This window comes from Bactrocera oleae, chromosome 2 (assembly GCF_042242935.1).
Source record: "Bactrocera oleae isolate idBacOlea1 chromosome 2, idBacOlea1, whole genome shotgun sequence".
Classification (NCBI taxonomy): domain Eukaryota; kingdom Metazoa; phylum Arthropoda; class Insecta; order Diptera; family Tephritidae; genus Bactrocera; species Bactrocera oleae.
Window position 1 is genome coordinate 89,325,763 of NC_091536.1, and position 11,315 is coordinate 89,337,077.

An 11,315-nucleotide genomic window follows, 5' to 3' on the forward strand; every position below is an offset into this window, starting at 1 on the left:
TTTGTTGCTATTAACTGTGTATAAGCTGTCTACCGACTGACGAAGCGCAGAACACTGCATGAGGGCAGCTGTCGAAAGCAGCAAAACGCCAGCTGTTCGGTCATAAATTAATGCAAAGGCAACTTTTGCTAATCACTCAAGATAAAATTAATATAATGTATAAATATATATGTTCTACTCCCTGGGAACGGGCGTATTTTATGCAATACGTTATTGAGATGAGTCACGCGAATATTGGGATAACATGAAAGACTTATGACACGAACTTGCGCTGTTTAAGTTGAAGAATAGAGATGTTAACTTGAAAAAGTTTCGGCGAAGTGATTTGCATGACTTCAGAAGAAAAGAATATACATAAAAAATGTGAGAAAATATTTTTCCATAATTTAACATATGTATATAACATATGCATATAACATATGTATATAATTAAGAAATCCTTTCAGCTTGTGTTGCTTACTATCGACTAATTTAGGTAAAACCAGAGTTTAATGTGTTGAAACAAGATTTAGTTTGTACTCCTTTCTACCATTAGAGTTTTTTTTGCGTTATTTATTAATTTATGCAATACAACATTTTTTTATTTGAATTTCCACATTTCTCTTTTTAATTTTTACATTTCCTTTTTAAGTTTAAATTCTTATATCTTTTTCTATCTACCAGTATTTGCTCTAATTTTTAAACCATCACAGTTAATTAGACTTCGCCTTTTTATATACTTAACTATTTGTTTTTTCAGTGTTCATATACCTTTCTATACACATACTAAGCTAAGCAGTAGAGATAACCATTTTTTTTAAGAAGTCTGGGTAAAAAATTATTTTGCACACATTAATAAAAAATTCAAAATATAAAATGAATTGAAAGTAACAAAATCAAGCAACTGAAAGCTCTTGATGTGTGGTAAAAAACCAAAATAATTAATATAAACTTTTGACAAAGCCAACAAGTTTTCATTCAAGTACACACACACAGTAACATATACATTATATGTTCATGTGTAATTATGAAAAAGATCAACAGTAATGATAAGCAATGAATTTTGAGCGACCGGTTATTCCTCATAATGACTGACTGACCGTCACACCAACCACCAGACACAGTAAGACTGAACTGAACGTGAAAACCAGAAATCTTCGGAAGCTGAAAGTTAGTGAAAGAGCAAAGGAGAAAAAACACAACAGAAAGGCAAAAAAAAAAAATAAACAACCAAAAAATTTTAATTTCACTTTTGAAGGGCTTTATGCAATTATATAATTTATGTATCTTATATCAGTTATCTTTACCGCCGCCGACGCCACCGAGTGAGTTGGTAATTGTTTTTATTATAACTTACAATTGGTTAGCGGCGGAGCCAAAGCTACAAATGAGCTATCAAAGTTTGAAACAAAATCGTAGTGAATTTTTGAGAATTATATGTTTAATTTTTTATTCTAAATTCTTGATTTGTCTTAAAAATTACTTACGAAGTTGGTACTCTCCTTCTTAAAAACAGCTGTGCTTAAAATTCAGCCAAACTATGTTATCCAACCAAGTCCACCAACTTCTACACTGAACACTTCTAAATAGAAAGATTAGTGCCTTGAAAATAGTCCTCATTGTACTTAAAACTGGTTTAAAGCTCAAAGAGGCCTTTATTGATACATAAACATATATCTGAGTAATATCTTGTGGGCGAAACCATAGCCAAGTGGCACATTTTAACGCTTAATAGAGTCTATTAAAGCATTTAACGATTGAAAAGGCGCCATTGGACAAATTTAAATTAATTTCGAATAAAATATATAACAAAAAATAAAAATAACACAGGTATAAAAAGAATACAAAAAATACTCAAAACTCAAAACAGTCAACATATTGCTCATCTTCGCACAGCTTGCGATCGTAAGCACTTGGCTCAGCAGCCGCTTGTGAACTAGCTTGTTTGTGGCGCAGAAAACAAGTTAGTGAATATAATTTGAACGCCCGCTAATGTTGGTCAACAACAATAACTAATTTGGATTTTGTCAAATTTTCTCAATTTAAATAAATTTGTTGCTTGATAAAATATTGCATACACGAAATTTTGAAGGCCAATATAAGTCATCATTAACATTAATATCAAAAAAAAAAAATTTTAATTTCCAATTTTGTGATATCTATTTTTTTAGTCTGGCTACTTAAAGATATTTTAATTTGCAAAATTTGCAAATGACGCTATTTGGATGAGCACTTTTGGCAAGCGTTATAAACACCCTCTGACTATCGCCTTGATTGTATGGAGGAAATAAGCGTTAAACACAGCGGCGCAGTTGTGACGTGATGCGCGCGCTGTTTTTGAGACATTTTATGATATAATATTATTTTTCCAGCTATTTGCTTGCTTCTTCTATTTTTTCATAATTATTTTCTTGTTTTATTATATGCAGTTAATTAATTTCGATTTTCTCTGCGAATTTTGGAATTAATGAATTAGTCATCAACTGAGCGGTATTATAAACAACATAAAATTATTGCTTTTTATAGTTATTGATTCCCACACGCTTCTCTAAAGGTCAAGTCTTGACACTATTTTCCAAAATTTTCGGCTATTAAATTCAATAAATTAAAATATTATAAAAGTTTAAGAATTTGGTGCGCGACTTCGCTGGACTATTAATATTGACATCCTTTGTTGCCTACATTTAGGATTCCCTTATCTCTCTATTATATATAAAAGTTTTCTGCTGCTGTCGAGAATCAACTAACATAAGAGATAAGCAAAAATTATGCATGTTCGTTTGTGTGTCCAAACTTTTTTCGCTGAAATTGAAGTTGCAGTCTTTTGTCTGGAAATTAAAAATTGCATGATATAATCAGAATTTGTGTGTCTTTTTATCAGTTGGTCTATTTATCTCTGACGGTTAACATGGGTCGTAAACTGTTGAAAGATTTGACAGAAGAAGAAAAATTAGAACGTGTAGCACGTCGAAAGGATTGTTCGAAACATTGTGTTTGAGGAAGTTATACAATCAAAATCCAAAAAAAATATACTGATTAAAAATTAAAAGTGTTGACTATATTGTTTTCTTTATTTTTTTCGCATGTTAAGTCTCAGCGAGATTAAAGGTAAGAGCGAGATGTTTTGCCGGGGGGCGGACGAAGGCGAGCGAGCGAAGCGAGCGCCCCGGAGCGCAGCGGAGGGCGCCTAATTAACTATATATATATACTATTAGTTTTTCAGTTAAAGAAAACAAATTAATAGCTATTATAAAAATAATGATGTCTTTAAGCTATATTTAAAGATTTCATTAATTGCATTACATTTACATTTCAGTAAGTAAATGGAAGTTAAAGCTAATTAAAAACGTTCAAGTTGAGAGAAATTTGTAAATATATGAATAAAGAAAAAGAAAACAATAAATCCAATGGTTCAAATTCTAAATTTTGTGATAAAATTCTTATAAAGACAGCAACAGTATATTGTAGTTTATTCTGCTCTTCCCGCATCTATGTTAAGTGGGAGTTATGTATATAACTTAAATTATTCTTGGGGTGTTGAAAGTTTTGTCACGCTCTATAGCTCCATAATTAAACTTTGAAATAAAGGCTTCATACTTTATACAATAACGCTAATCATCCAAACATTATAGTAGATAAAACTACGAGTATAATTCATATGTTGGCACAAAAATTTTTGGTTTACCGAAGCTGTCATTTTTTAATACCGAAATTACGGAATGCTCATACTTGACTCGAATTGAGCGTCTGAATTATTAAAAGTATTTTAATGCAATATAATTAAAAGCGTTAAAACTTATTATTATGACATGCACCATCCCGAATCTCTCCCTATAAAATCCCGAAATTCTGATAATACCGGAATCGGATAAATGGGATTCTTAAATTTTTTAAACTCCAGAAAATTAAAATTAATTAAACATTGTAAAAATACCATTTAAGTTCGATGCCGAAAAATTTCTGAAACTGTCAAATCCCGAAATTTCGGGATTATCATAAAAATTATTTAGTTCTTTAATATAATTAAATTTTAAAATAAAATTGAACAAATTTTTTTTTTTTTAAAACAGGTCTCACTCTGAAGCTGTAACTTTATGAGTAACGTTTGTGTTGGAAAATAAATAATAAAATCTCATTTTTATTCTTATGCATTTTATAACGTCATGCACTAGTATGGATCATACTTACGCAATATAGTAGCAAAACGAGTATATTTTGTGCTCACTATTTACTAAGAACAGAAAATGCTTAAAGCCATAAAAGCATCGAGAATTTAAACAAATTATCGTACACTGGTTTTTGGTTACACATATATACATACTTGTATATAATTTTTGCAAATTTATTTCTAGGGTCAATGTGGTACACACATACAAACATATTCATATATTCTAATTTTTTACCAATATTGACTTTTAATATCTACTCACCAGTCAAGAAATATATAATTGTAGTTGTAGCAGACTTATTCCATTTAATTCAAGATGCATGTGTTGTTGTAGTGAGTTTGTTTAAATTTTTAAGCACACTTCATTATTATTAGTTATTTACTTTGTTGCATCCACATTTGTATATAGGTATATTTATAAAAGAGACATTCGCGAAAGTTGTTAATTATATTACGAAATTGAATATTTACTTTGATTAAGCTTCACAAACGAACACTTCATATATTTATGTATTTTAACGCATACAAGAACATGTATTTTATAGCAATTTATGTAGAAGACAAGCGGCTGCACTGAAAGAAATATAAAATATTTGTAAATAACGAGCATAAATTAAATTGACACAACAACATACATAGTTGCTGAGTTAATAGAAAATAAATAAAAGTTCATTGGCAAGAAAATGGGCTAAATGTCTACGCATACACACGCACATACATATGTTGCTTGTATAAACACACGGTTATATTTTGATTTACATATGAAGCTATATTTCCATTAGAATACTCAACTAAAACCATTCACATTCTTCACAATCTCTTGTTTATAATTTTTCCTTTGAGTCACATTTATTCGACATTACATACTAACATACAATATATACATATACATATGTACTTGTATATAAATACAAATGTTAATTCTTTGGTAATACGTTTGTCACACACAGCAGGTCTTTTATATAGACATTAATTGTAAATGTATTTTTGGGTATGCACATACACATAAATGTTACACATACAGATATATGTATAAGTTACGTAATAAAATAACAGAGTGCATTAAATTGTTTGGCGTCTGTTGCATGATGAAAAGGGCACAGGAATTTCAGTTGTCATAGCAGGAAAGGCTTCATAATGGAACTTTGAGATATTATTTGTCTCAGTTCATCTTTTGTTGTTTGTGATTGTAATTTGTGTGTTTTTGGCTGTAGGGCCACGGATTATTAATGGTGACAATAAGAACACCAATGTTCGGAGCGTAATTTCTATATTGTTTTTTCTATGCAAGTATGAAATTGATGACAATTTACCACGACAGCTGTTACAATTGAGAACTTTTGATGTTTTTATAGTGTTAATGAATATTTTGTGTTATAACTATATGTATTTTAATGAAGATATATTTATCATATACTGACAATTGTACTAGTTATATTTTAATTATATAAAATATTTATTTTAATAATTTTTGTTGTTTTTAAGTGATAAGTAAGCAGCTTCGAAAAACTTTTTGGATCTTTAGATTAAATTAACAAAATTTGGACATTGTTTGTTTTATCAGACACCAAAAAATTTAAAAACATCAATAGCATAGCTCATTTTTCTGAGTTTTTAAGATACAAATCTGCATACATCCTTTTTTCTCCAATAAATGCTCATTTGTTGGAACCGCTGATATCGGACCACTAAAGCATATATAGCTGTCATACAAACTCCACGATCGGAATCAAGTACTTGCACGGACAAATTTTTATATTTGACGAGATAACTCCAACAAATTTCTCTTTGGTTATTGTCTAAGACAACGGTATAATAGCCGACAAAATTGTTCAGATCAGTCCACTGTAGCATATAGCTATATCAAGGTATAAGGTATATCAAGGTGCAGATTCTTTTATACCCGTTATGCTTTAAGAAATGCACCTTTGTAGGTTATTATAGCTTCGGTGCAGCCGAAGTTAGCGTTTTATTTTTTTTTTGAAAACACAAAAATTAATAAAAATCTGAATTAAAAATTAAATAGATAGTAAAAATTATTTTTCCTGAGTTATTTTTTAATAGAATTATAACATAAATACTACAATATATTTCCATTAAACGAAGTTGCAAAAGATTTTCACGGAACTGTATCTGATAAAATTTCTTTTTCGAATCACTCCTTTAAAATTTATAAAAAAATGCAAACCCAACAAAGATAAATAGAAGTGCTATCTAAACAGAGAGATTTTTGGTAGAAAAATAAAAAAAAATAGTTTTTGAAAAACTTTTAATAGCCACAATTTGAAAAGCAAGACTTGCTACGAAGATGAGCATAGTGTGCGAAAATGGGTATGGCTATTTGCACAGTTGTGTTACATAATACAATAACAGCCACAAGATCTGACGAAAATTTGTTGTTGCTTAGGCACGAAGAATTACTGAAAGTGGAAAATGTATTTTCTCAACAACAAATTTCACTTTTCTTTAAATAAGAGTGAAGATGAAAATACACATTTCCATGAAAATCAATATCCATGTGCAACAAAAATTTGAATTTCATTAATTTATGGCAGACAGACACCCACGTGGTGTGGCCTAATCAAAATATGCTGTGAGAGTAAAAAAAATAACAAAATAATTTGCAACAGTGAAACGAAATTCCACGAAGTTGTTGTGAGCGCTTTTCTCGAGTATTAGAAATACAGCAAAAGGCAATAAAACTAACAACCAAAAAAGAAACAAAGAAAATAATAAAACTACAATTCCAGTAAAAATTGGCTGCAGTTCAGTAAAAGTTGTCTGGTAACTTCTGCAACAACGTGACAGCGGCGCAACGGTGTCAAATGCCGGGTGGTGGAGAGAACGCGGCCACAAAGAGAACTCGCAGTGGCGTTGCGACGCTGCGGGTTTACATTATTTATGCGGTTTGTAAATATGTTTGTATGTGTATGACGGCCTGTGGCAACGAAATCCGCTTGCAACGCCAGGGCATCTGTGCAACCACAGCTGCACAGCACAGTTTGCTTGCCATGCTTTTTGTTGCCGCATGGAGCTGGCTGGGTGCCTGGCTGGTTAACGGCACAAAAGCAGCACCAGCAGCGGCGACGCGCCAACAGCCAAGTGGCAGCCGAAGGAAATGAGGTCAACTGTTGTGCCGCCAAATGGCAACGACAGGTAAACAGTTGTAGCAACCGGCAGCGCAGGAAAAATGGCGGTTGAGAGAAAAACAATGAAAATAGATAATAATAAAGTGCATGCAGCAATGGTTGTGGCACGATCAACAATCACAGCAACAACTGCAAATTTATAAAAATAAAGACTTGATTGAATTTTCTAAAGTTGGTCGGTGGAGATAAGATAAGAAGAAGAAGCAGCTACAATGCAGACTCAACGCCAATTTGTTCAAAAATGGTTTTGTTTTTTATGTTCTTTCGGTTGGCTTTTTTCTTTTCTCCGGTTTGTTTTCGCATTGCCACAATGGCAAATGCACGCATGTACCGTTAGAAAGCACGCATGCACACTTTCAATGGCAAACATGATGCGTTGCCTGCCACACAAGCGCATATCCAGTTGGAAAGTAAACGGAACGACGACAAGCAGCGACCGACGGACATGGCAGTGTCTCGACCGCCGTGCTGTAAATGTCATTAGCGTACAGCGTTTAGTTGACTGTTGGCTCGTGCAAATTGTCTGACACATGCGTGTAGCTTTAGCGTTGCGTAGACGTGTTGCAGTTTTTTTTTTTGTTTCTTGATATTCTTTTTTGCTTTGTTTACTATTATAGCTTGTATTTGCTTTTCTGTATGATTTTCCTTATTTATTGTACTCTTGCTAGGCCTTGAAGCACTACGACTCTGGTAGCAGTCACTTCTTTAGTGTAGTGCAACGATTTTCTTATTGGAATCTATTGATAAATGTGCGATTTATTTGGTTTATTCTCGTTGAGAGAAAGGAATTTGTGCAGTGATTTGTTTTTTCTTTCAGTTTAGTAAAGTGGGTCATTGCAGAGCGTAGCATCAGCATATAAGTCAATCAGCAATATAAGTAACTGTTTATTATCGTTAAAATGTTACAAGTAAAACAAAATAAAATTAACCGATACATTTTTGTAGTGAAACAAATATTTTTGGCTTTTGCTTAGGGAGCTATTTATTCGATATATTGTACTATGTATACACTTTTGGAAGTAAGTTTTTGGTAAAATATTTACCAACAATTTAAGAAGTTCAAACCGTTTGTTTGCAATTAGAACTTAACAAACTGCTAAGGGTCGTATATATAGAGCTTGTAAAAGTCAAAATGGATTTATTTCTCAGCCTTCAGTTCTTTCTCCCAACAGTGTTTTGAAAAATCATATTTTTATTAAAAATCAATTTTATTGCTTGAAATATTAATATTTGCTTATTAATTGTCTTAACACCGATTTTGGAATATTATTGTAGAACACTGTAACACCTTAAATCTTATCTGAATGAATAAATTAGTTTAATAAAATTGTAGTAAAAAGAACAATTAGAGTGTTTAGAATTTTTTAAAAAATCAAACGAAACAGAAACTAATGTTTGAATACAATTTTTTATTTTACTTTTATTTTTATTTTTTTGGTCTACTTGGACTAAAACACAATAACTTGATTTTTTGATTTTAGAAAAAAATAAATGTTTTTATTTAGCATTTGAGCTTGAGAAATATTTCTGTAATTAATGATATATGATGAAATCAGTTGTGTTAGTAGATTTAGATAATCTTAAATGTTGTATTATATTCAGTGTTTAATTTTTATTTTTTTTGAATCTAAGAAGCATAATTATGTATATTGGCTTTCGTCAGAAAAAATTTCAAAAACATTCAAGCTTTATATACATTAATTTTTATCCAATAGCTCATTTTATAATCTAAGTTCTTATAAAAAATAAGTTTTCGGCTCCTAAAACTCTACCTTTTTTAATTTGTAAGAAAATTTAATTGAAATTTCTATCAAAATATTCTATTGTCTATTTAATGATTTATATTTAAAACTTACTTTAGGAGTAGAAAAAAAACGCTTAAGTTTTTAAGGCGAAAATATTTTATTTTTGATTTTGAACTGGAATGCATATGTAAAAATACATTTATATACATTTAACAGTTGTGCACAGTTTACATTCCGATAATTAATGTTTTTTAAATTTTAATACGGTTTTTTAGTTGTTTTATTAATTATAATTTAAATATATTACACGTAGTTAAGGAATATATTTTGAAAGCTTCATTGAAAGAATTTTAAACATCTATTTAAGAAAATTTTTTTAAACACTAACTTTCGTAAATTTTAATCAAATCATTAATATTTTTTCGATTTACTTTGCGCTCAAAGAAAAGAAATATTTTTTAATGTTAAATGTTTAAAGTTAAAATTTCTTTTTAATATTAAATAAAATATTATTTTAATTTTTGTGAACTTTAAATACTGCAAATTTAAAATTTTGTAAATGTCAGGTTTTTTAATATTTAAAAAAAATTTTTTTTTTTTACTTTCACATTAAACTAGTGGTTTTCAATTTACTTCAACCATTAATACACTTTTTAAAATATATACATCTATTTTGAGACCCACTCATTGAATATCATTTAAAGAATCATTCCTAATAATTGCACATGCAGGTAGTGTGGTTTTAACGTGTCTAATAATAATAGTAATAATTGTTTCTGTAATGATTGTAATATTTTTGTAACTAAATGTTTTTATATTAAGAAAGCTTTTTGTTATTTACCGCTTTTTTGAAAGGCATATATTTTTACACGTTTAAAAAACAACATTTTGTAAATAATACTCAATTTGGAGTATTGCTGTTTTTCTTTTTGCGTTAAATTTGCGTATTTCTAACGGTAATGCATTCTTGCGATAGTAAACTCACGTTTTAAACAATAACAATAAACAGTTAACAAATGGATGTGAATGAGTAGAATATTCATTAAGATAAGTTAGCACTTAAATTTATTTAGATTTGTTTTTCATAGAATAAATTTTACGGTGATTTCTTTAGAAATAAAGTAAAAGAAATTAATTTTAATTTTTTCCATGAATTTCAATATTTTAAAATCACTTTTTTATTCTTAATTTATGCTTATTGTTTAAAATCAATTTTCATTCTTGCTGTCGTTTTCTGTTTTATTCTTCATATATGCATTTTGTTTCGACAATCCTCAAACTTTAAAAACCTCAGTATTGTGTGTGCGAAACTTTCGCAGCAAATGACACTTTTTGCATATTCATATTATATATTTTCTATTTTTGTTTTTTTATGTGTTATATTTTGTTCTTGTCATCACTTTTTGTTGTCGCGTACAATTATTTTTAACCCTTTTCACTTTTGTTCGCAAAAGAAATTTGTCACGAGCAAATGGACAATTATTTCAAAACACTACTCAGATTACCAAGTGCTTTAATCCCATCACTTTTCGCAACAATAAAACACGCACACCCACACAAGCACAGCACACATTAATTTACTTAAGAATAAACATATTTTACGGCCCGCCAACCTAAACCAAAAACAACTAAAACAATACGACTCATTTCCTTTCAATTGAATTCACCTGTTGCACAAAATACAATACTCAGCAGTAACAGCAGCAACAACAACAGCAACAGTAGCTCTACCGAAAAGGCTAAGACTGCAAGTTAGCAGCAGCTGTAACGGCAACAACAAATGCAACAACACAAACGATGCAAATTAACTGTACGAACGCGAATGCACAGCCGAATTTGGAGCAGCGAGGGAGAGAACTATTAACGAGCGCAGAGCGAAGAGCGCGAATAACAAACACAAAAACGACAAAAACGTCTTTAGTTGGGGTGACGTGCCGTGTGGACCGATACTGGGCTCGGAAAGAGGGGAGCGATGGCGCACAAACGCTTACCAACTAGGCGGGCGCGTTGAAGTTGGGACGTAAAACTTGTTTCCACTTCACTGCTGTAGACCTGTCCCAAGCGAACAGGCAGGCAAGCAAACACACAAACAACACTAAGCCCAAGCGAGTAACGTAGGCTCCGGTTAAACACGACAACGGCAACAAATGTTGACTTTACTTTGTGTGTTTGTATTTGTTTTTAGTTTAATACACGGCGGATGGACGAAAAGTAACACTCGCGATTCACATTGACTGGACGCAGCAAAAGTTCGTTCAACACTGAATCGCGTCG

At 30.9% G+C, this 11,315-nt stretch overlaps 1 protein-coding gene across 3 annotated transcripts in view; it reads right to left on the reverse strand.

Annotated features, from left to right (window-relative positions):
• Positions 1-11,315, reverse strand: part of LOC118681661 (cadherin-99C-like) — a 383,201-nt gene extending 371,886 nt beyond the window's left edge. The window contains exons 1-2 of one of the 3 annotated variants that reach the window (XM_070105966.1): positions 10,709-11,315; positions 4,410-4,720 (exon numbers count right to left, since the gene is read on the reverse strand). The gene's annotated coding sequence lies outside the window, so the exon portion shown is untranslated. Of the gene's footprint in view, positions 1-4,409; positions 4,721-10,708 lie in introns of those variants that run through there. The other 2 variants (XM_070105965.1, XM_070105964.1) reach the window with 2 other exon arrangements.